General features: G+C 43.2%; 1 protein-coding gene and 1 pseudogene across 17 annotated transcripts in view; both read left to right on the top strand.

The window, feature by feature from the left end:
* TCF12 (transcription factor 12) overlaps nucleotides 1–24,928 on the top strand; it is a 322,678-nt gene that overhangs the window by 76,718 nt on the left and 221,032 nt on the right. The window lies entirely within an intron of this gene.
* On the top strand, nucleotides 11,862–11,990 carry LOC149852260 (U2 spliceosomal RNA; annotated as a pseudogene).

Below are 24,928 nucleotides of genomic sequence, written 5' to 3' on the forward strand. Positions count from 1 at the left end.
GGAAACTATTTTGTTGCATACCCTGCATTAATATGTACTCCTTACAAAATTACAATAAACATTTTTATATTGTTTTATCTTACAAATTTTGATACAGTGAAAAGATAACTGATAATGGGGCAATAAACTCCTTATACTTCATAGCTTAATTTTGACAATTTTCTTGAATTCAATGCACTTTCTGAAAATTTACTTTAACAAATTAACAAATGCTTCAGTAGCGATGATAGCAGGTGTTTTTAGGCAATTAAGATTTTTTTAGTTATGGGTACTGATTTCTACCTTTAACCTTGGGTGAACGTTATCCTTTTCTTTAAATTACTTGTTATAATGTATATAATCCAGACATAGGCAACGTTATCCTTTACTTTTTCCTGATGTGTCAAGGCCTGTACAAATTTAAAGGTTGCACACTGGAATGTTCTTTATCAAAAAACCAGAGAGGTAAAAGTATCTGTTTCATAAATGCTTGCTGACAGTGGACAAGGCAAACCTAGCGATTGGATTGATGCAGAAGGAGGGAGATAGGTTTGACTGGTATAGTACAATTGAAGGGAAAAATTAACAGGTAAGGACACTTTTCAGCACAGTAAGGACTTGTACTGGATTTTATTGGTTTTCAGCGTTTTTGGGTTATAACCTAGAAAACTGCTTTAACAGCAGTTCAGTGAAGCATATTTCTGTATATATTCATAGTACAGCTTTTTTTACTTGCTTGAAAAATGCACTTTCTTAATTGTAACATGCTTATACACCCTAATTGTAAGTATATTTTCTAGTTACAGAAGGAAGACATCTTAAAGTTACTTTGCACCAATGTAAAATCCATACCTGCTTTTTGTTCAGGGGAATTTGTCTGTGAAATATGGACAGCCTTAAGGTGCATTCCATTAGACACTCTTTCACTTAATTTAACATGTTTTTACTCTTTTGGAGGATAGAGCTGGAAACAGTAAGAGTGTTATATGTGAGATATGATTTTTGTAGAGATACTTTAGCCAATCAAATTTTATGCTAGGCATTAAGTGGCAGAGTAGTGGGAGGACAAAGGGAAAATCATCATCTATTTATTTAAAAAAAAAAAAAAAAAGGAAAATAATTTGTTACTAATTATTTTTTTTCCAGTTGAGGAAGATATTTCTCTCAGCTGGTAAGCAGTATAAGTTTTAAATATGTGGAATATTACAATAGGGAAAGGTTTTTAGGGAAATATCTTAATTGAAAACTAGAAAGAAACATAGATTTGTTTCTTCATTTTCCCATTGACAATTTACATGTTGGAATAGAAAAACCTATTCTAAATGAGTTATAATTGAGGTTAGTGGACAACATTACTTCAAGTTGAAGTCATATAAACTAAATATTTCTGCCTAATTGATACTTAAATTGTCATAATTAGTCTTCAAAATGTAATCAGGACTGTGAAAAATGGAGTCATTTTACTCCTCTGCTCCACTGTAGAATATTATTTCAGGTTCTCACTTTAATATGAAGAGAGATTGTCATATCTCCTTGCAAGAGGTTGGGAAGTTGTATATGTTGACCAAATGAAAGTGATGGTGGAGGGGGGAGGGAGGAAACAAATAGTAACAGAAACCTTTGAGGGTCAAAGACCATACTACTTCAGGTATCCTTGTTCTGGAAACAGTTCAGCTATTTAACAGTGTGATTCATTGATGTCAGACTAGTTAACATTTGTCTCCTATATCAACAAACAGGGAGGAACAAAGAGCTTTAGTTTCAATTGTGTCGTATCAGAGTTCTTGCATTGGACAAATCATCTTTTACTATCAATAGAAGCTATTCATGTCAAGGCACCACAAAACAAGCAAGCTGACTGGCTCAGCAGGTAATCAACATCCCAGGCAGATTAATCAAGGGGCAATACCACAGTACAAAATACAGTTTTTGCTTAAGTGCAGGACAGTAAGGTAATATTACAGTTTGGGAACTCTAAAGCTAGATTTCCCCTTGAAACCATGTTGCCTTTCTTTTCCCCTTGAGGTTTAGGCTTGAGAGTGCCAGTAAAGGATACCATACCGTAGAAGTAGGTGGAAGAAAGCTTTGCCATGTACCCTCCTGTGCTGCCAACTGATAATGGTGGTAATGTCTCATTAGTGAAGCTTTTGAATTTAATCAGTGAGAGCTGTTCTTGGACTTCTCCAAAAATAAGGACCTTTTTTTGCTCATAGAGCAGTAATATATTTAGCAAGTTTTACAGAAGGAGGAAATGCTAGTACCAGAAAAAATCTGAAAAACAGTAGCTTGTATTCTGTCTAGAGGTTGCTATTACCTCCTAAATTCTGTGAACTGTGGCCCAAGTGTTCCTGTTTTCTGATTATAGAGCAAGCACGGCTTCAAAAACATTTAATAATGGGGTTAAACCTGCATCTTCAAAGCAGAATATGAATGTGTTCTGGCAGATGCTTCTGTCATTTTGCTGGAACAGACTGGAAAAGCAAGGGATTAATAATCTATAGATAAAATCTAATCTCAAGACTCCCATTTCCTATACTGGGACAAGAATTTTTGTCTTCTGCCTGCAGTAAACATTAAGCTAAGCAGGTGGCCAGAGCATTTTTTTTTATGTTTCTTTTGCTTCTGTCTATGTTAGTGACTCAGTGTTAGTCTGTTAGCCTTGAGTTGAGGTTACCCTGCAGTAATGGAGAGGACATTTCATGCGAGTTTATCTTCATTGGAAATGCCTAGCTGTCTCTCCTTTTAAAGAAAATAAACCACCTTTATATTAACTGATAAAATAAAATGCTGACTGTACAGCATGTGTTATGTAGAAACTAATTGGAGTTTCATTCTGCTTTGGGAAAATGTTCCAGTTTTTGAAGATCTGGGTTAGAACCTATGCTTAGACATCCTCCAATGTGCAGCTTTTATATTGTCTTTGTTTGTTATCAAGAATGAGATCTTATAGTTGGGACTGATGGATATGCTTTTTAGAGAGAGTAACTTAATGTGTAAGAAATGGTTTCTTTTAATGTAGACCAGTCCTAGAAGTCATATAGAGTACTTTCTCCTTTTAGGTCATTTTCTTTGCATTCTAAATGTTTATAGTAAACTGTTTTAGCTCCATTGAAAGAGCAACTGTATTGATTCATGGGCATTATGTTTCCACGTGAGGAGGCAGTTGAAACTTTTGTTAAATAGATTAGTGTTAGACTTTAGAAGTGCTGAAGACCCACAAATTGCACGCCTAACGTATAGAATGTCAAACAAATAACTGATATTTTTACTGTCTTTCTGGTTCACATGCATCAGCTTTGCTGTTCTGCACTGTATTGCTTTGCTGCTCTGGAAGCCTATCTGCTCTTTAAAGAAATAGTATTTGCTACACCAGAGCTACACTTCTCTTTTCAGAGATAAACGTGTTAATGAATCCATTAACTGTCTTGTAAATGTTAATAAAAGTACATTATGTTGCAGTATTTTGAATTGCACTCTACTTTCTGCAGAAACCAATTCCAGCCACCTGTAGCATCGATGGGCAACCTTTTCTAGTTGTGGGCCAGAGTGACCCACCTTGGGCCAGGGAGGGTAGATTCTAGGACCTTGCTTCTGCTGCCACTTGTATTCCTGGCTGGAAAGGGAAAGTGTTCTCAGCCTGCACTTTTCCTCACTATAGCATAGGGAGAGTGCCTGGAGGAGGTACCCTCTACTACTGAATGCCACTGAAATCCCAAGTCTGCAGGCAGGATCCAGAGATTCTATGGGCAGATCCCAGACTATAAGCCTGATGCATCAGTCCTTGCTTGGCCATGAAACGTGTCCTATTGCTTTGCTGGAGTCAGTGAGTCTATGCTCTCCTGGATTTCAACAAATCACCTAAAAGTAATAGCAGTTACATAATCCTGTAATGTGTATTTGCATGTCTAATTAGTGAACATTTAGGGGGTCCCATGCCCACCCATTTCCCCTTCTCTTCCCAAAAAGTTTCTTAGGGACAAGTATAGGGTATAGAAAGAAATGTGTGTCATTTTGATACCCTTTTGAGAATAACTAAAGATCCCAACAGGACAGACATTATAGTTTGAGACTAATCTGAGGGCTACGTTCTGAATATTTAACAAAAAATTAGTAAAAGATGAGTGAAAACAGGTTTATACATTTTTCTTAAATATAAAAAGCATTTATTATAATTCTCTTAGCACATCTTCTGTTGAAATACCATGATACTTGAATTTGCAGCTTGCAGTAATGTCATGCAAATGCAAGTAGTAATTAGTAGCTGTTGATGGCAGAAATCCAGTTCGAAACTTTTTGGTGTGCTATGTTCAGTCTTATGACCAGGGATCTGGGTTTTCCACTTGCCATGGAAAAATGGAGAAACCATGGATTTTCCCCTTTTGCCAGACAAGACCATGAATTTCTCATCTTGCCAGAAAAACCTGTGGATTTTGCTGTTTTGCAAAGAGCTCTCTGCAGGCTGGCAGAGTTCCAGGCTGGCGAGTACAGGGTGCTGGTCCCTACCTGGGCTGCAGGTGGGAAAGGTGTGGGAAAATGCTGCTGCTGCCACTGGGCAGGGAAAGGTCAAGGGGGTGCCTGGCTCCACTTCACGGGAAATTCTACAGGGGAATGGTGGGGGAGCGGGAGGTACCTGCCCCAGGTGCACATGGCTCAGTGTGGAATGTGCATACACATACACATAGGTGCCAGGTATGTGTTATCAATTAACTGTTTATCTAATATCATTGGGTGAGTTTAAACATGTAAATGATATTTACATCCCTAACTTATATAGTACAAACTCTGCATAATATTAGTCCAAAACCAAAGGCCCATGCTTTATCATATAGTTCATTGGGTTGGGTCCCACTAGAGTTGCCAGCATTTTAAGCCATGGGGACCTCACAGCTCAGCACTGCTCAGTATGTCTGTGTACTCTAGATACCTGCTACAAAGGAGCCATGTGCAAATTAGCCTTCACTTATGACAAGAATACCTGGTTCCAGTCATAAGTCCTAGGATCCTCCAGAAGTTTGTATGCAGGTGAGGTGCAGGGCACTTGATCTATTTTTCCTCATAGAGGGTTGGGCCACACTAATCATGTGCCAGGCTAGGAGGGGCTGACGGAGAGATTCTGGGTGAACTGTTTGGTGCCCTGTTTGGTGATGTTTGCTAGGGTTACTATACGTTTGGGTTTTCCTGGACATGTTTTCTTTTTTGGTCCCTTGCCCTCTATCTGGGTGGACTTTTTAAAATACAAGCAAATGTCTGGGTTTTTGCTTTGCCTCTGCTTTTGCTTGGGACTGTGGGGAAGCCAATTGGCTGTTGGGAGCCCTAACCCTAACTCCCCCCCGGTGTTTTCTTTTTTGAAATTGGAAATATGGTATCTCTGTGTTTGCCAGACATTTAAGGCTGGTGAAGAAGCAGGAAAAATTGGAAATGGGACAGAAAAGCACAGCTCAGCTATGGGAATGAAAAAAAGGAAGTCGAAATGTACTACTTTGCTTTGGTATTTCACTGGACTAAGGGGAAAATCATACTGGACTAAGGGGAAAATCATACTAGATAAGGTTCAGAATAGGCATAGTGGGAGTGACTGCCTTCCTACTGATGACTTTGAGGTGGTGCATGATCAGTTAGAAAAGTTAGACATTTATAGTCAGCAGGACCAGATTAACTTGATTTAAGAGTGCCGAAGGAGCTGGCCAGAGTCATCATGGGATCTGTGGCGAAACGCTTCCAAAACGTGTGGTGCTGGGTGAGAGGTCTCTGAAGACTGGAAGAGGGCCAATGTTGTGCCTATCTTCAAGAAGGGGAGGAGAGAGGACCCTGGGCAACTATGAGCCAGTTAGCCTAACTTCTATCCCAGGGAAAATTCTGGAAATATTTATCAAGGAGTCTTTATGAAATATGCTTGCAGAAGGTAGGATTCTGAACAATAGCCACCATGGATTCATCGTGGGCAGGTCTTGTCTTACCAGTCTCATCTCCTTGTACCACCAGGTAGCTTGCCACCTGGATAAGAGAGAAGAGGTCGACATTGTATAACTAGACTTCCAAAAGGCCTTTGATCTGGTATCCCATGTTGTTCTCACAGGAAGACTGGTGGATTGTGGGCTTAACTGCTTGACAGGAGGGTAGGAAGCTGGCTGCGGGGTAAGACACAGAGTTGTAATGAATGCATCAGTGGCCAGTGTCCTTCAGGGGTCCGTGTTTGTACTGGTGCTTTTCAACATGTTTATCAGTGGTTTGGATGTGGGGGTGAAGAGCTCACTGGCCAAATTCATTGACGTCACCATGTTATGGGGAAGCATGGTCACATATGAAAATAGGCTGCAGATACAGGCAGATCTAGACAGACTGGCAAGCTGAGTGGATTGGAACCAGATGAAGCTCAACATTTGAAGTGGAAAGTGCTCCATCTGGGGATGAAAAATCCCCAACATACTTAGAGGCTTGGTGGCACCAAACTGACTAGCACCATGACTGAAAAGGACCTAGGAGTAATGATAGACCATAGTATGAATGTGACATAATAATAGACCATAGTATGAATGAAGACCTAGAAAGATAGATTGAAAAGTATGTCCAAAGGGTAATGTCAGTACAGAAAGTAAGGGACAAATATGGCCTTGGAGGGCACGAGTAGTGTTACAAGCCCATGAATGGAGCCCACGTGGGGTGCTGCACCTCCTGTTAGTGATCCAGATTGGGGTATGCAGGATTTTATAATGTGCCATGGGCAACCAGAATGGTGCAGCAAATGAGGAAAGGTGGGGCACTCGTCTGCACACTGTCCCCTCCAGGTGTGCTACAGATATGAAGGGATGGGGTATAGAACAGCAGAGTGCCAGGAGTTCCTAAAATGCACTGTTTTTATGGAAGAGGGACACTTGTATCATAGGTTCCCCAAAGTCTTTGCAAGTATAGTCAGACTGCCTGAGGAACAGCAAAACCTGGAGGAGAATGGAGAACAGGAGGGGTTGGGCACTGAAGTAGAAATGGTGGAAGAAACCCTGCAGGAGGGTGTAACCTGAGATGGGGTGCAAAGTTTCTGTGATTGAGGCAGTGCAAAGGAGACAGGAGATGGAATGGAAGGAAAGGTGGGAATAGCAGACAGTTCAGACATGGAGGTGGGAGTGGGGAAGGACACCCTACAGAAAACAGAAGTGGAGGTGGAGCAAGAAAAAGAACCAGAGAGACAGTCTGGGAAAAGAATGAAAACATGGGCTGAGGACCAGGAAGAAGAAACCTGATAATGAGGGAGGTGGGTTGGAGGAAGAGCTGGAGAGATGTTTCCCGCTGCTAGTGCCCTTGGGATCCAGCCCAGAGTGGGGACCAGAAGGTGGGAAGCAGCCCGGAGGTGGGAATATGGAAGCCTTCTTAAATGCAAAAGTGATTTGCAGCTTGCAGAGGGTACAGGAATGAGTGAGGGAGGTGGAGGAGTTGACCACACGGAGCAGTAGCATGGATGAACTTTAAAGGGACAGATGTACTCAGCTTAAAGCAAGCATGGACAAACCTTAAGGGGAAAGTTGCACTCATTTTAAAGAGCGTGAACGGCATTGACAAAAATTCCGTAACATCAGGAGTATTTTAACAAGGAAAAGATGGGAACAGATTGAACCAGTGTTGAACCAAGTAAGGGCAGATATAATCTGCCTGTAATAATGTGGTGTACTGGGTGACAGGGATTATAAACACTTTGAGAAAAGGTGGAGATGACCATCTTCGTGGTCAGGAACAAATGAGAATGAAGCTGTAGGAGTAGCAATATTATTCAAGGACCCAGAGCTGAAAGCCAAGCAGGTAGTCATTAGTGGCAGATTTGCAATGAATAATACTATTAGTTGGGGAAACAGAATTAGAATTTGTCAGTGTATATGCATCACTGGAGAGGGAGGGAAGGAATGTGCTGCTTAAAAAGCTGGAGGTTTCTGTGGTCAGAGGGAGACTATGCATAATAGTGGGAGATTTCAGTTGTATAATTCAAGTGGGTGACAGAACAGGGGAAGGAAGAAACACAACTTTAAATAGCTCATCCAGACTATTAACAAATATAATAAAAGAAGAGTTGCTAAGAGGTGTGTGGGCAGGGGAGAAAGTTTTTCATTAGAACAGATCCCAGTGGAAAGAAACAATCAAGAATTGACTTTGTTTATATCAAAAGAAATGGGGATAAAGAAGAAGTAAACCATACATGTGTCTTTTAGTGATCACCAGAAGTTGAAGGTGGAAATGAGTCTTGGTAAGAGCCCCACGAGAGAAAGGGACTGTGGAAATTAAATGGGCTGATGTTACAAGATGAAAGGATATTTCAAACATACATGAGATGGTATGAGGGGTGGCAAACACTGACGAAATATTTTGAGAGTGCCAGAGAATGGTGGATGATGATAGTGAAGAAGAGGATGGGAGAATTCTTCAGGAAGGAAGGCTGAAGATGAGTGGGGAGAAGAATGAAAGAGCTAAGAGAGCTGCAAAGAAAGATGCAGGAGCTGCTCAAGGAAGTTGCAGAAGGAAGACAGGTACAAGAAGAGCTAGAAGAAATGAGGCAAAAGTTAGAAACCTGGTTTAAAAGACCAGAAAGAAAATGTTCTGAGCACAAGCACTCTGGATAGGAGAAAACAAAGAGTGGTCCCAATACTTTTTTGGCCACAGTGAAAGCAGTGAAAGGAGAACTTAGTGGTGTGGGAAGAAGGCGGTCCTTGGGTGGAAAAGCAGGAGGTGATGTTGGAGGCAATGAGAAGATTTTATGAAGAGCTATAGCAGAAGAAGGAAATGAACAGGAAGATGATGAAGGATTTGTTAGAAGAGATTGGAAAGTAGAAGAGAAAGCAAAGAAGATGGAAGCCAAGATAAATTTAATGGAAGTAGAGGAGTGTTTAAAAACCTTTAAAAGAGGGGACTCACCAGAAGATGAGAAATTTTGGGCATGGGTAGGGAGCAATATAGTGGGAGTTTCTGAGGAAATAGCAGAAACAGGAGAGGCAGGGAAAGGTTTTGTGAAGTATTATGATCTTGCTCTTCAAGAAAGGGAAGAAGGAACTGCTGAAAAACTGGAGACAGATTAGACCCCTTAATATGGACTGTAAATTAATGGCTAAGCCCGTGGTGTTAAGGATGTGGAGAAACCTCAAGAAGATAATACATGAAGACCATGCACATTACCAGGTAGAACTGATTAAAGTGATCAGGCATACACTATCCCTCATCCAGGAGAGGAAAACAAACTGTTATAGCAAACTCAGATGTAGAAAAAAGCATATGACAAAGTGGATCATGATTACGTATTCAAGGTGCTAGGAAAAATTGGGTTCCCAGAGAAATTATACATCTTGGATAAAGTTATTGTATAAGGAAGCAGAGTCAGGTCCAAATTAATGGACACCTAAGCAGGGCCTTTAAAATCCAAACGGGTGGGACAAGGTACTTTAAGGCGCATTTACACATGACGGTATGTCACTGTAGCAATGCGCTATGGTAACACAGCATCTGCAGGTGTCTACAGCTGACCAGCAACTACTTGGCCATAGCAACACACTCCCCTCGTATAGCGTGCCGCTATGGTGAAGTAACTGCTAAGCATAACCATGCGCTGTGTGTACAGCACAGTATGGGTTGTTACTGTGCTGTGATTTAGTACTTCTGAAAGGAAGTACTAAATCATTGCTCAGTAACAACATCACCATAGCCATGCCCTTAAGGTAATTAAACTGCTGATTTAGAGAAAAACTACTGTTTGTATGTAGCATGGAACCATTAGCACAAAGAATAAGAAAAGACAAGGTCATAAATGGAGTAAGGATACTGGGAAGGGGTGAGGTAAAATGCATACTATACATGGATGATATAAATGCAATAGTTGGACTTTCAATGGGAAGGGTGCTAAAGAATACAGCAGACTATGGAGAAGTGATGGAGCTAAACTAAATAAGTCAAAAAGTACCATAATGGGAGTTGGGAGCTGGAGGGATTTGGAGAAGTTGGGCCTTCAAATAAGAGAGAGAAATCAGAGCGCTAGAGATCCCAATGAATGCCGAAGGACAATAATACAGCATGGGAGAAAGTAGTATAATAATAATAATAATACAGCATGGGAGAAAGTGAAGGCAAGGCTAGGGCACATACTTTGGTTATGATCCAGAAGGATGCTCTCTTTTGCTGGAAAAGTGGCAGTATTTAAGACTGTGTTTACTGCCAGTTTTATTCTATATACAGGTTTCCCTTGCTTTATGCTGTACATGCGTTCCTGGGAAATGGCACATCACTTCAATTCACATAAAGGAAACCCACTTTGCAATGTAACAAATAGGGATGCATTCCAAGACCTCGACTGTACTGACCCCTAGACCCATTTCTACAAGACAGTACTGGTACTCACCAACAGTAGACGGTACACACAAGCACAGGGCACTATCATTAATGGGGATGGCAACTACGGAAACATGTGTTGCAGACAACGAGCAAGGAGCACAGATCCACACAGGAGACTGTTTTGGTACACGTCGCTCCCACAATGCACTGCCCAAAGCAGCTGACTGCGGGTTTCCACCACACTGATTACGTAAGAGTGAATTTCCCTCAAACATAACTATTTTTAAATAAAAAGGGTCATTGCATAAGAGCAAATTACAGAACCCGCACATACAGAACCCACACAAAGCGAGGGAAACCTGTATGGGAATTGTATTCCCACTGATGTGGTGGGAGATAGCAAAAGTACGGAAGGAAATATGCGTGTTCTTCTGGAATGCCGAAAGAGAAAGGTTGGTTAGATCTGAACTGTGTGAAGAAAAAGAGATGGAGGGGATGGAGGCTACCAGACATGGGACAATTTGTCTATGTGAAATGTGTAAGCACATTACGCAAGGTGGTAAAGGAGCTAGAGGGGAAAGCAGTGCATATCACACAATTTCAGCTGCAATTTTGAGGAAATGTGGAGTATATCAGACCTCTTTGAAGGGTTCATGGGTGTGGCAATCACTGATTCATTACATTAGGATGGAAGGATTCATGCAGAGTTATAGAATAGGGAAGGCAGGGCTGGAGGTCCTGGAGGATCATAAGAAATTGATGAAAGTAGTAAGGGAGAGAGACAGGATGGCGCCAGTGTGAAATATCACAGAAGGACAAGGGGAAAAGGTGTGGGGAGTGGTGGTGGGTAAACAGCTGAAAGGAGAATGTGCTGACTTAGTGTGGTTGGCTGTAAGAAATGTCTTGCTGAAGAAAGAAGTACAACACAGATGGGGCTTAATGAGCTTATCCAGATGCCCAAGGGAGAGGTGCAGGGAAGAAGAAACAGTGGGACTTGTTTTGGGAATGTACATATACTAGGGAGGTGTGGGAAAGTGTCCACCACTGAGTGTCACCAAAATAAACCTGTCATTAGCACAGGAGATGGAGCTAGATGGACTCATACCAAAGGGACAGAGGAATCATTATTAAGGATTTTATTAGCATGAGTTAGAGCTAATTCATGGAAAGTAAGAAACCTCTGGGTGTTTAAGGGGTTGGCTTTCACTGAAAGAGATTCCCTGAATCTGGGGCTGAATACTACCTTGATTGGGACAAAGAGGTTGGAGAAGAAGGACTGGATACACTTGGTTCATTAAACCAACAGAGAGGAATGATGGGAGGGGGAGAAAGTTTTAGGTGGTTCCTGAGGTAATAGTTTTTTGGGGGGTTTTGTATGAAGAAAAAGATTTTTGTAAGGGTTTGTTTTTGGTGGGAAGTTGATGTATGTTGTTTAAAAGTTTTTAATGTATGTAGTTGTGTGTTTTTGATATGTAGTTGGTTCTGTGCTATGAAGTCTTGGTAAAACAAGGATGTTCAATATGTGTAGCTTCATAAATGTAGGGTGAGATGAGTGTGTTTTTAGTACAGTTTGTAAAAAATGATTCCCAGCTTCTCAGCCTTTTGGCTGAGATCATATAGAATTTTTGTCACCAAGGGAAGGGTGTCAGGGCTGGTTGTGGCCCTTTTAGGTGCCAGCCTGGTATTGCAGTACTTCTGGGCTTGGTGCCAGTTCCCTGCGGAAGGAACACCCGCTCATTTTATTTTTATTTTTATTTTATTTTTTTTAGAGGCTACACCAGAAAAAAAAAGAAAGATTTCTATCAGCATGTTTGCTGCATGTGAGCTGTGTGTTTTATAGTCATGCTCAGTATTGGCTGTATTTAATCAACTTCATAGTTGGTTTCCATAGTTGAGCATATATGCTGCTTTTGGTAGCAGGTTAATGACATATTATATTTAGTGAAATTTCCTTGTATTAAATTATAAGATGAGGGGCTTTTTTCCCTATGCTAGTTGGGGGGGAGGGTGCTTATCTAGTAGTCAAGTGAATACGGAACATAATGATGTTGTCAGTGGTTTTTATATTAAATTGCTGAGTCAAAAATGAAGTGACCACAGGGAAGAATCATCAGTACAATGGATTAATGTAGTATTTAAGGCTTCAGACTGGCTTGCTGGGCTTTCATAATATACGTTATTTGTTTTCCTTTGGGCAGAATGAAGGGTGGGAGTGTAAAAGCTTCCAAAGAGCTGTATTTCCTTTCAGTTTTTTGGTGTTTTATGCACATCTGCCTTATACTACAACACTATTCTTGATCTGTGAGAAACAAAAGAATACAAAATATCTTCATATATTTTAATATGTATATAATTAAATATAGGAACTGTAATTGCTACAGCTTAGCATATTTTAGTTTTTTTTTTCTTTTGGCTTTTATTTATCAGAAGGCTAGTCTTAGAGTCGGGGTAAATCATTTTTAAGGCTTATTGCACTATTACCACATCTTGAAAGTATGCATTCATGTGCTGTCATTTCTCTTCCAACATTGTGTCTATATGAGATTTCCAGGGGGTTTTCAGGGTCACCTGAAATCACAAGTAATTGATGATGATGATGATGATTATTTTTTAGTGCCAGCAGATATTTGAGTTATTTGGATAAGTATACATGAGTTACAACGATGTACTTTAACACCAGTTTGTCATGTGTAGGTTGTATTGAATTTAAAATTTTAACTTTAATTTCAGTGTCTGTTGTTCAGTATGTAGAATGATTAATGAACTAGTAATTTAGAGACAAGCAAATGGGAGAACATAAGGATAAGAAGACATGGAGCAACTTATGACAAATTTCTTTTCTAAGTGTATTGCCATTGCTGGAATTAATAGTCTAAGACTTCTGCAAAGGGAATACATGGGCCTCATTACAGGAAATGAATAGAATTGTTTGTGGAATTAAGTTAAGAATAGTAATTGCTCACACAGCTGTTTTTAAATAGCAAATTGTGTTAGGTAATCAGTGAAATACCTCTAAAATGTACTTGATAGTTATGCAGAAATAGCTATATTGGTACGAACTTACAATTTTTATTGGTACTATTTAAAACAAACAAACAATATCTGTCTCCATTGAGTTTTTCTGTTCAAACAAGGGGGATTAAGTATTTAGTATCAATTTAGGTCACTTTTTTTCTGACACGCAGCTCATAGGTTGGTATACTGTGCTACCATGAAAGAAAAAGCTGTTCTTGTAAGCTTAGTAAACTTATGTTTAAGGAATGCTTCTTAGAAGCAGAGATCAGTTTATTTCATTTTTAGTTTATGAATGTAATGCTACTAATAAATACTATGTAGCTTCCAGTTTTTGTCTCTAGTTCCTAACTTTGAGTGGTCATTGAAAGATCTCATGGTATGTTTTGCAGATGTTTCAGCTAAAACTTTCATTTTTTGTAACTAAATTCTTTTCAATGTAATTTCATTTGGTGAAATTATCAGTATTAACTTTCCCACCCTTAAACATAAACATTATGAGCATGTCCACCCATGCAAGCACATGCGCTTGCAGCAGCTCAAAAAGCAGCGGCACAAATGTGTGTTGGAGATTTGTGCCTCAACACATGTGCCTGAATTGTACACTTTGGTGTGGGGCAAATTGTGCTACTTGGGGCAAACTGACCCTGCCCAGCTTCTCCCAGATCTTCACCTGTGCTGGCTCCAGCAGTATAAAAAGTTGCCGTGGTGACCAGTTCAGGGCTGCTTGCCCTCAAGAGATTCTGAGGCCTTGCCAGTTAGTATCTGGGGACACTAGCTCCTTGTGCCAGCTGGACTGCTGAAGCAGCCCTAACCTACAATGGCTCCTGCATTCTCTACCCATTGCAGCAGTTTGGTAGTGGGGGCTGCTGCCTGGATGTGACCTGCTGCCACCTGCAACAGCATTTGCCCCCTTGGACCTTTGGCCCCATGGCTGCATGCCTCCCAGATTCAGACGGGGACCACGCGGCTGCCTGAGCTGTGGTATGAGCACTGCAGCAGAGCCTTCAGCACCTCTGGGCCAGCTGCCAGTGGGCCATGGCTGCACTGTTGGCCTTCGTGTGGCAATCTTCTCGTGTCTTCTGCTGCCCCTGCTTTGCCAGCTGGGTAGCTATTGCCTGGAAGATGTGCTCATTGCAGTGGCCCACTATTAACTGTTGAAGCATGATCTCCTCACCCCACGTAGCCAGGAGGTCAGCCACCTTACCTGCCCTCCAGCTGGGTCCCCAGTGCTGGCCCTGGGCAGGCTCCTCTTCCAAGTCCTGCCTCTTACCTCGCCAGCAGGTATCCTGGTATTCACTGTTTAAAAAATGCAGATTCTCTGATACCCCTCCCCCCCCAAATTCTCTAATTAAAATACCTAAAATCCATGTTTTTCCATGATTAAAATGAAATGCCACTATATATTTATAGAGAGAGAGAGAGAGATCAGTTGAGCAATATTTTATTGATATATTTACAATTTTAAAGCAATTTGGAAGCCTATCAATGACTCTGTCATCATAATAAAATTAATTCTAAATATCTACACACTTTGGTATTTGCTTTTGTTTTTTTATCATAGAAAAATCAGAGGTGCCCCTGCCCCCTTTGCTCACTAGGATGTGGGGTGCTAAGCCGCACTGAAATACCAGTGCCCTGCCTCTGCCCATGCCCTTGCTCCTCACTCCCAACCCACAGCCCCACTGGTGCCCCTCATTCCTGACCTGCAGACCCTGCCTGCAGTAGCTCTGTCCCAGCACCAGACATAAGTCCAGCTGCAGCTATCCCACACATTGCTTTGTGGCGCCGAGCAGTGCTAGCCCTTTCTGTTCTGCTCCCTGTGCCTGTGCCCATGCCCCAGCGATCCTCATGCCGTTCTTGGGAAGTCAATGACAGGGGCTCAGGGACTGGGCTGGGTAAGCCCCTTCCTTTCCAGGCTGGCCTCCCCTACACAGGCTGTTCTAGGAGGCCAGGAGGGCTCTAAGCCCATCCCCCTCTCCCTCTCCCTTTTCTCACTGCCGTCATCTCCCTGCCCCTGCCTCACACTCCCAGCAGACTGGGGCCATGTCCCAGCACCAGTGTGAGCATGGAGCAGGGCTGCAGTGTGGCTATGGCTCCTGCCAGCAGATTCCGACCTGTCTGGTACATGTCTGCTCCTGCCTCCAAGAACCCCAGGGGGCTGATAACAGTGTTTATCACCCCATCAGCAAAACAATAGCTTCTCTCCATTAGTTAAAACTCGCCTTAAACAGCTTACCAGCTGACTTATTGATTAACTCCAAAAGCCCTAAGCAGTCACTGTTCTGTCTGCCTGTCCCAGTAAAATTGGAGACACATGCAGACACCTCTTGGCATTAGTTAGCATACCACATGCCTAGGGTCTGTGGGGCTGGGGCCCTTGCTGTGGGAGATGGGAGGGAGAGATCCCTGCTTGTCCAGCAAGCAGCAGGGGGTGAAGGAATAGGGCAGGGGGAAGCCAGGCAGACCCTGCTGTGTCTGCAGTCTCTGTCAGAGCTTCAGGCATGGAGCAGAGGGGAGGAGCCAGCTCTGCTGTGGAGCAGAGAGCCCCACCCAGCCCAGAGAGCATGCCAGGATGCTAGGGGAGTCTGGTTCATCTTTAAACCAGCAAGGGGTCTGGAACAGACATTGCATAAACTAGTTTGAGCCAAATGAGTTAAGTCTGATACTACATTCAACCAGGTTTATCTCTCACTGGTTTCAGCCTTTTTGAAACTGGTTTACTTGCACTAAACATCTGTTGTGTTACAGGTTTAAACCAGTTTCTAATCACTTAAACCAGTTGATGTGTAATGTCTGTCCCTAGCCCTTGTTGGTGCAAAATAATTGCCTTTACCATGGGTGAAGTTCTTTTGATCCTTGAAGAATGTGTTACAGATGCATGTGGTTTCAACATGTATTCTTGATAGTCACTATTTGTATTTTAGAATGAATTGGCAGTGAAAAAGACTTATTTTTTACATGTAGGGTGTTTCCTTTTTTGAATCAGGAGGGAGAAATTTAAGAGTATTGTAAAGCAGTGTATTGAGATGGAATGTAATATGCTTGCTAATACCAGGGTTAACCACCATCTCTATCATGTTATAATATTACTTCACAATAATATAAAATGGCTTGTTACTAAATGTGAGACTGTCTGGCATTAAATACTGAAGGTTTGAGAGGTGGTATTTTTCAAACAGTGGTAAACCTGAAATAATATAACTGAAGATGATGAAATTCGTTCAGATTCAAACTACAAGATAAATTTTGTTATCCGGCACCTATAGGGAATGGGGGGGTGCTGGATAACCAAATATGCTGGTTACCTGAGAGGCCTGAACAGACGTCCCCTCCCATTGTGTCAGTGTGCCAGGGGACTGGGCTGGGGGCCCTGCGCAGGCTGCTATGCCCTGGGCCATGGAGGCTCGTCGGTACAGGCTTCTTTGCCCCAGCCCGTGGGGGCTCGGCGAAACTGGAAGTGCCATGGTGGCACTTTCAGTTTTACTTTTACTTTACAAGCCGGCATGCTGGTTAATAGAGCATGCTGGTTTGTAAGGTGCCAGATAACATGGCTTTTACTGTACTATAGTACCATAGAATCTAGCTTTTGATGACCTGAATTTTTTGAAAAAACAACAACGCAGTTCATAAAAGTGCTCATTTTGATTTGGACACATGGAAGGGATTTAAGCAACAGACAACAACTTTATTAGTTTTAATAGGTTTAATTTGATTAGGTGCTTTCCAGGTAGGTCCGGTTTTGGGTTTACAGGGTTTATGGCCATAGCAGAATCAGTCACCTTGCAGCCCTGTCAGATTCTAATGAGGTTATCAAAAGGGTAGATTTGGTCTGCGAGACTCTTTTCCCACTGACTGAAAATCCATCTCTAAATTCCTAGGTGATCTTTACTTTTAGGAACTGGCCTTGGGGCTTCCTGGACACTGGTCATAATATGTGACGGGGGAGACATTTTACTAAACTAGTAAACATATGTATTTTTTAAAGTCCAGTAACTACTTAACCTAAGTGTACTTAACTGATGCTACTAAGAAGCAAAGAATCCTACTTGAGACTACTTTGAAAAATACATTTTAATTTTATGAGAGGAGTGGATAGCCACTGAGATGCTTCCCTCCTCAGCTGGCCAAGGAGAGGATTAGGGCCATTGCAAGAGGAGTGACACCCTATCTGATGTATCATAGTATGAACTCTTTCTTTTCCTCCTCCTCCTATCCTTCTGTAGTCTTTTCACCATGAACCATTCTATCAAGTCTCCCACCTGATGAAGTAGGAAAAGGTATTCTATATACTTAAGTTGTTAGATCCAGTGCAGTATAGTCTTGTATTTTATGTCAGTTCATAATTACTCCCTGGACTAAGGCTATGAACAGGCATTCATTTTTATCAGTGAAAGTTTTTTTCTACCACTAGAAACGTTTCTGGGAGAGGGAGCAGTTCAGCCTACAGCTGCTCCCTCTCTTGTTCCTTATCCATTCCCAAGACCTGAGTGATCCCAGGTTGGGGAAAGTGTGGGGAACAGTGGCTGTTCCTATACTTTTGGGAACATTGAGGCAAAGGACCTTGGTCTGAGCAGCAGGCAGGAAACAAGGATTGGCTGCTCCCCCACTGGACTCCTGGGGTATCTTTACACATGCTCCAGGGTTGGGGGTGAGGAGAGGCATTTTAATTGGAGAGGCTCTCAGGATCCACTCTAATTAAAATGCCCTCAGCATCTCGTGTATTCAGTGTCCCCTGCTTCAAAATGGCATTGGAGGTGCTTTAAGCAAGAGAAAACGCAACCAGGTGTAGGACCTGCCCAGGTAAGAGCTCAGGTATATACCAAGGGACCAGTTGTCTCTCAGGTAGGGGGGGTGCCCAGGGCTCCCACGGGGAGATTAAGGTGTCTCTTCACTAATGCAAGAAGCATGGGGAACAAGCAGGAGAAGTTTGCTCTCCTGCTTGCAGGTAGTAAAATCGACCTGGTTGGCCTAGTGGAGACATGGTGGGATGAAACATTTGACTGGGCATTGGACATAGAGGGCCGTAGGTTGTTTAGAAGAGATAGGAAGGGGAAGAAAGGTGGGGGGGTTGCGCTCTATGTTAGGGAACAGTATACCAGTTCTACCTTCCAAATGCGTCCAGAGGAAGGCTTAACTGAGACCCTGTGGGTCAAACTTCAAGGAGGGCAGAGGGAGAGGGATCTGGTGGTAGGGGTTTACTACAGGCCACCACATCAGGAGGAAGAGCTGGATCTGGAATTTTCCAGGCAGCTTGGGGAGGCTGTGCGTGCAAAGGATGTTGTGGTCATGGGGGATATGAATTACCCTGACATCAACTGGGAGGAGCAGTCGGCCAGGTCTAGCCACTGTACGAACATCAGAAGGTTCCTGATGTTTGTACAGGACCTACACCTTGTGCAGGAGGTACTCGTCCCCACTAGGGAAAACACCATATTGGATCTGGTGTTAGCCTCTGGGGATGAGCTGGTGGGGGAGGTGCTAGTACAAGGGAGGCCAGGGGACAGTGATCATGAAATGATCCAGTTTGCTATTCAGAGAAAGGTGGGGAGGGTAACTAGCACAGCACAAATGCTTGACTTTAGGAAAGCCAACTTTGATGTGCTCAGGGCAGTAGTCAGGGAGGCACTCAGAGTCTGGGGTGTAGCTAGTATGGGGGTCCAGGAGGCTATCCTTGGGGCGCAGCAGGACGCAATTCCACTGCACAGGAAGGTGTGAAAAGGGTCCAAGAAACCTTCATGGCTGAGTGCGGATATCCAGGCTGGCCTGAGGGCAAAGAAAAAAGCCTACTGGCGGTGGAAGCAAGGGGCGGGGACCAAGGAGGAGTACACCTTCCTGACCCAAGCTTGTAGGGATTTGGTGAGGAAGGCTAAAGAAGCACTGGAGCTTAGATTAGCTTCTGGGATTAAGGATAAGAAAAAATCCTTTTTCAAGTATATAGGCAGCAAGAAGAAGTCTCTGGGTAACACTGGACCCCTATGAGGCAGGGCAGGGCAGTTGGTGACGGATGTGCGAGAGAAGGCAGAACTCTTTAACAAGTTCTTTGCCTCCGTATTCCTGTCTGCTGACAATGGGGTGCTCTTGGGTGACAGCGTAGAGCGGCCCAGGAAGGATGCGAGTCCCCCGACTGTTAGTTCAGACTTAGTTAAGGATTACCTGGAGGGCTTAGATGTGTCCAAGTCGGCAGGCCCGGATGACCTTCATCTGTGGGTGCTGAGGGAATTGGCTGGTGTCATTGCGGAGCCAGTAGCACGGCTGTTTGAGGACTCCTGGTGCTTGGGCCAAGTCCCCGAGGACTGGAAAAGGGCCAGTGTGGTCCCTATTTTCAAGAAGGGGAGGAAGGAAGAGCCTGGCAACTACAGGCCAGTCAGCCTCATTTCTATCCTGGGGAAGGTCTTTGAAAAAATTATCAAGGGCCACATTTATGAGAGCCCTGCAGAGGAAGTGATGTTGAGGGGTAACAAACATGGGTTTGTGCCAGGCCGATCCTGCCTGACTAATCTGGTCTCTTTCTATGACCAGGTAACAAAGAGCTTAGATGGGAAGGAGGAAGTCGATGTTATCTTCTTGGACTTCCAGAAGGCCTTCAACACAGTGTCCCACCCAATTCTGGTGGGCAAGCTGAGGGACTGCAGCATTGACAAATGCATGGGCACACGGGTGGCAAACTGGCTCCAGCGGCGCACCCAGAGGGTGGTGGTGGACGGGTCGATGTTGACCTGGGAGGGTGTGGGCAGCAGAGTCCCCCAGGGCTCGGTCCTTGGGCCGGTGCTGTTCAACATCTTCATTAGTGACCTGGACGAGGGTGTGGAGAGCACCCTGTTCAAGTTCGCTGATGACACCAAGCTGTGGGGTAAAGTGAATATACCAGCAGGCAGGGACCACATCCAGGCAGACCTGGATAGGTTGGAGAAGTGGGCGGATCTGAACGGGATGCAGTTCAACAAGGACAAGTGCAGAGTGCTGCACCTGGGGAGAGGGAACCAGCATTATGGTTATAGGTTAGGGACTGACCCTTTCAGCAGCACAGAGGCAGAGAGGGATCTTGGAGTCAGGATTGACTCCAGGATGAATATAAGTTGCCAATGCGATGAAGCAATAGGCAGAACCAACCGCACCCTGTCCTGCACCAACAGGGGCATCACTAACAGGTCCAGAGAGGTCTTGCTCCCCCTCTACGCAGCGCTGATCAGGCCATACCTGGAGTACTGTGTCCAGTTCTGGACGCTGCACTTCAAGAAGGACATGGAGAACCTGGAGAGGGTCCAGAGGAGGGCCACTCGTATGGTTGAGAGCCTCCGTGGCCAGCCCTATGAGGAGAGGCTGAATCTCTTCAGTCTCTGCAAGAGGAGACTGAGGGGGGATCTTGTGGCTGCCTACAACCTTCTCAGGGGCCAGCAGCAGGGACTTGGGGAAAGTCTGTACACCAGGACCCCCCTTGGAGTTGCTAGGAACAATGGCCAAAAGCTGAAGGAGGATAGGTTTAGGTTAGATATTAGGAAGAACTACTTCACTGTAAGGGTGGCCAGAGTCTGGAATAGGGTTCCCAGAGAAGTTTTGCTCTCGCTTTCCCTGGAAATCTTCAAGAGGAGACTGGACAGGCACCTGGCTGGGGTCTTATGACCCCTCCCACCTCCAGTGCTCATTCCTGCCCATGCCAGGGGGTTGGACTTGATGATCCGTCTAGGTCCCTTCCGACTCACTGATTCTACGATTAACTAAGACTCATTCGACAAGCTTTATTTAAAGTCCTCCCACTACCATTTTGAAGCACAGGGAAAACTGAAGAGATGTGACACTGAGGCTGCTGGAAAGTTCTTATTAGAACGCTCCAGCAGACTCGATTTAATCAAGTCTGCTCCAGCATGTTCCAATTAGAACATGTCAGATTAAGCATTGGGCATGTGTATAGGAGCCCTCAGTAACCAGGATCCAAGTGGAGAGGGCAACACAGCAACTCTCTCCTGTCTGCTCCTCAAACCAGGGCTTCTTGGGAGAAGTCAAATGGTGGGGAAATGTAAAGGCATTTATTCTCCTCAGAGAAGCTCTTCAGTAAGTGATCTCTACCCGGTTGGAGATGAGTTATTTGTCTCCCGGAACCTCCATACTTACTCTGGGACAAACAATGTGAAGGGTCAGTGCACTCCTTGTTTTTAGCTGGAGAGCTGTGATTTCTGTTGGTAGAAATGCAGTGCCTATATGTGACCTACATCTAGTACAAGAGTGTTATAATATTTCTGTCTCCAAACTTAATTTATTTTAGCCTGCATTTTCTTTCTCTTGGTTTAACATGCTAAGCCTTGTTATAGAATTATTAATCCCAGTAGATAAATTTCTTAAAATTATCAATTCCTTTTACAATAAGTGTATTGCATGTATTCTTCCATTGTTTCTATAGAGTATTTTCAGTATCTAGCTGTTGAGAAGTGAAAATTGTTATTTTTTCAAAAGCAAACTTGAGTGGTTCATTTGGGTTTTATTCCAGTGTCACTTCAATAGCTAGGGGGTTAGTCTGTCTAGGTTTCATTTGTCCTTTTAGTTTGAGTAATGTACATAGCCTTTGTATATTTTAAAAAGACCATATGAAATCTACTGTTAGTTTACTTTCTGTTTTCGGAAATGTTTCTGCATGCTGGAAATCTACATGTGAAAATCTCTCTTCTTTTAATTGCTTGTATACATTTGCTTGTGAAGTCTAGGTTCTTTGTTAATTTTATTTGCATTCTTTTCTGTATAAAAAAAAAAAAAGATTTACATGCAAGTAGTTTCTTTTCTTAAATCAGTGAGCAGAAACTTACATATTGTATTATTCCCGGGATCTATAGAAAGTTTATTTTTTTTTTTAGTAATGATGAAGCATTACTTGGTTGCTTTGTGTGGCCAATTAAAATATTCTCTTCCCATTTTACTTTTTTCCCATCAAAATGTCTTGTCATAATTTCTCATATTTCACTATAGACCTTTGCAGCATGAAGCATAATGCTAGATTTATTTGTTTGGGTGTCTAAGATGCAAAAATATAATCAATATCATTTTGTTTCCTGGTGCACATTGGTCTGCAATTGATTTCAGTTGTTGAGTCTTCTGAAAGAATATCATTACTCTAAAACAAAATTGGATAAAGAAGCTATAAAAGATAAAACTCATACCTCCACTACCTGCTATAACACTCTGCAATCTGATTTCTTCAGTAAAATCATTTATTTGATCATCATCATAGCAGATGGTAAACCTATAAAGTATATTACCTTTGTCTTTTTTACAAGAGTATTAGAGCTTGGGTCTGCTGAAATAAGTTTTAAATATGGTCCTCTTGGTCTTAAACCAGCAAAAACAACAGTTTTCATTCCGGTTGGTGTTAAAATCCAATATTTTTATTTGAACGTGTTTTTCAAAATGAATGCATATCTCAAAGTAACAAGGGAACTACCATTCATTTTGTTTCAATTTTTCCTTTAAAAAGAGCATAAAGTACTGCAATTGTTGCCCTTTTTAAAGAGTTAGCAAAACTTCAGGATTATTTGATTTGATTTAAAGTTTCATGTAAAACTGAAAAGCTCACTTACATTCATTGAGCCTGGCCTTCTGTATAGTACAATTCATAGGATTTACTAACCTTGTTCCCATTTTGAATTAAAATATTTTTGAGAAAAATCGCCATTTTCATTTAAAAATGATAGCGTGCTGAAACCACCACAGCTCTTGCTAAGCTGTTCCAATGGTAAATTATCCTCCCCATTAAAAATGTCAATCTTATCTCTAATTCTGTATTTACTTAGCTTTAAGTTTCTGCTATTGGTGGTGTTTATACCATTGTCTGTTGGATTGAGGAGCCATCTATTTTCATGTTACTGAGCCTCATGTAAGTACTGATGCATTATTTGCATCTCCCTTTAACCTTCTTTTGAAGAAGTGAAACAAATTGAAGCCTGCCATCTTACTGTATAGATCATGATCTCCATCTCTCCATTGGTTTATCCTTGCTTTTCTAAAGTCTCCTGTTTATCAGCATCTGTTGTGAATTTATAGACGCTAGAAATTATCACAGCTTTCCAGAACTGTTCATTTTGGTACCAAAAACAGATGCGATATCCTCCTTAAATCCTACTTGAGATGGCATATTCTTGAAAGCAAAAACGAGCCAAACTCCATTGCATGCAGTGCTGTACTGAGAGTTCATGTTGTCAGTGACATGGCATGGAGCACCCCCAGCTGCGTCATGAGGTGCTACAGGGATTTGGGAGTGGGGCTAAAGGATCTTGGGGCACAGGTGGTGTTCTTTTTGATCCTCCCAGTCTCGGGTTATGGGCTGAGGAGGGAGAGGAAGATCCAGGTAGTGAACCAAAGACGGCGGTGCTGGTGTCATTGGGAGGGCTTTGGCTTCCATGACCACAGTCTGCTTTTTGGTGAGAGAGGCAGCAAGCTGCTGGGAAGGGATGGCCTCCACCTCTTTCCACTGGGGAGGAGGCTTTTCTCAGCCAGACCGGCTGACCTGCTCCACCGGCTTTAAACTAAGCCTGCTGGCAGATGGGGGCACTACTGCCACTGATGGCCTGCTGAGCAACCCTTGCAAAGCCAGTGGGCCTAGGCACTTAAGGGAGCCCACCCCTGCCCCAGCCTTGGATCAATCTGTGGGCAAGGCAAGGGCCCCCAAGGGGACACTTGCCTATCTGTACACGAATGCCAGGAGCTTGGGGAATAAGCAGGAGGAACTTTGTCTTCCTGTTTAACACAAATAATTATGACATCATAGGGATAACAAAGACCTGGTGGGACTCCACCCATGACTGGACCATGGGTATAAACAGCTATACCCTGTACAGGAGAGATCGAGTAGACAGAAGGGGTAGGGGTGTAGCTGTCTTTGTCAAGGAGAGCTACATGTCCCTGCACGCCGATATTGGTAACCAGGGTGGGTGTCTGGAGATCCTCTAGGTTAAAATCCGTGGGGAATGTGGCACAAGGGATGGTGGCAGTGGGAGTCTACTACAGACCTCCCACCCAAAGCCAAGAGCTTGACCAGTTCACCTGGGAACTGGCTGAGGCCACATGCTCCTGGTCCATGGTTGTCATGGGAGACATCTCATGGGAAGAGCACTCGGCTAAATCTGAGCAGTCGCAGATCTTCCTCTTGTGCGTGGATGACCTCTATCTGACTCAAGAAGTCTATGGGCCAATGAGAGGTAAAGTGCTGCTCGACTTGGTACTGGCAACTGGGGATGACCTAATCAGTGACCTAACGATTGATGGGAAACTGGGCAACAGTGACCACGAGCCGATCACCTTCACCATGTGCCGTAAAGCTGGCAAATCAGTCAGCAATACAGAAGTCCTTGACTTTAGGAAAGCTGACTTTGACAAGCTCTGGAGGCTTGTCGGTGAGGCCCTAAGGGACCATGATCCTCAGGAGGGGGGAGTTCAGGAAGAGTGGTTGCTCCTCAAGGGAGAAATCCTTTATGTGCAAGCTCAGGCTATTCCCTCTCAGACCAGCAGCCCATTGGCTCTCCAGAGTCTTAGCAGACCTCCTGCAGCTAAAAAGAAAGGCCTACAAAGGATGGAGGACAGGATCCACTTCCAAGGAGGAATATTTCACGCTGGTCTGGTCCTGCAGGGAGCGAACCAAGAAAGCCAAGGCTGTGAC

This window comes from Crocodylus siamensis, chromosome 15, assembly GCF_052110815.1.
Source record: "Crocodylus siamensis isolate JL-2025a chromosome 15, ASM5211081v1, whole genome shotgun sequence".
In the NCBI taxonomy this organism is placed as follows: Eukaryota; Metazoa; Chordata; order Crocodylia; family Crocodylidae; genus Crocodylus; species Crocodylus siamensis.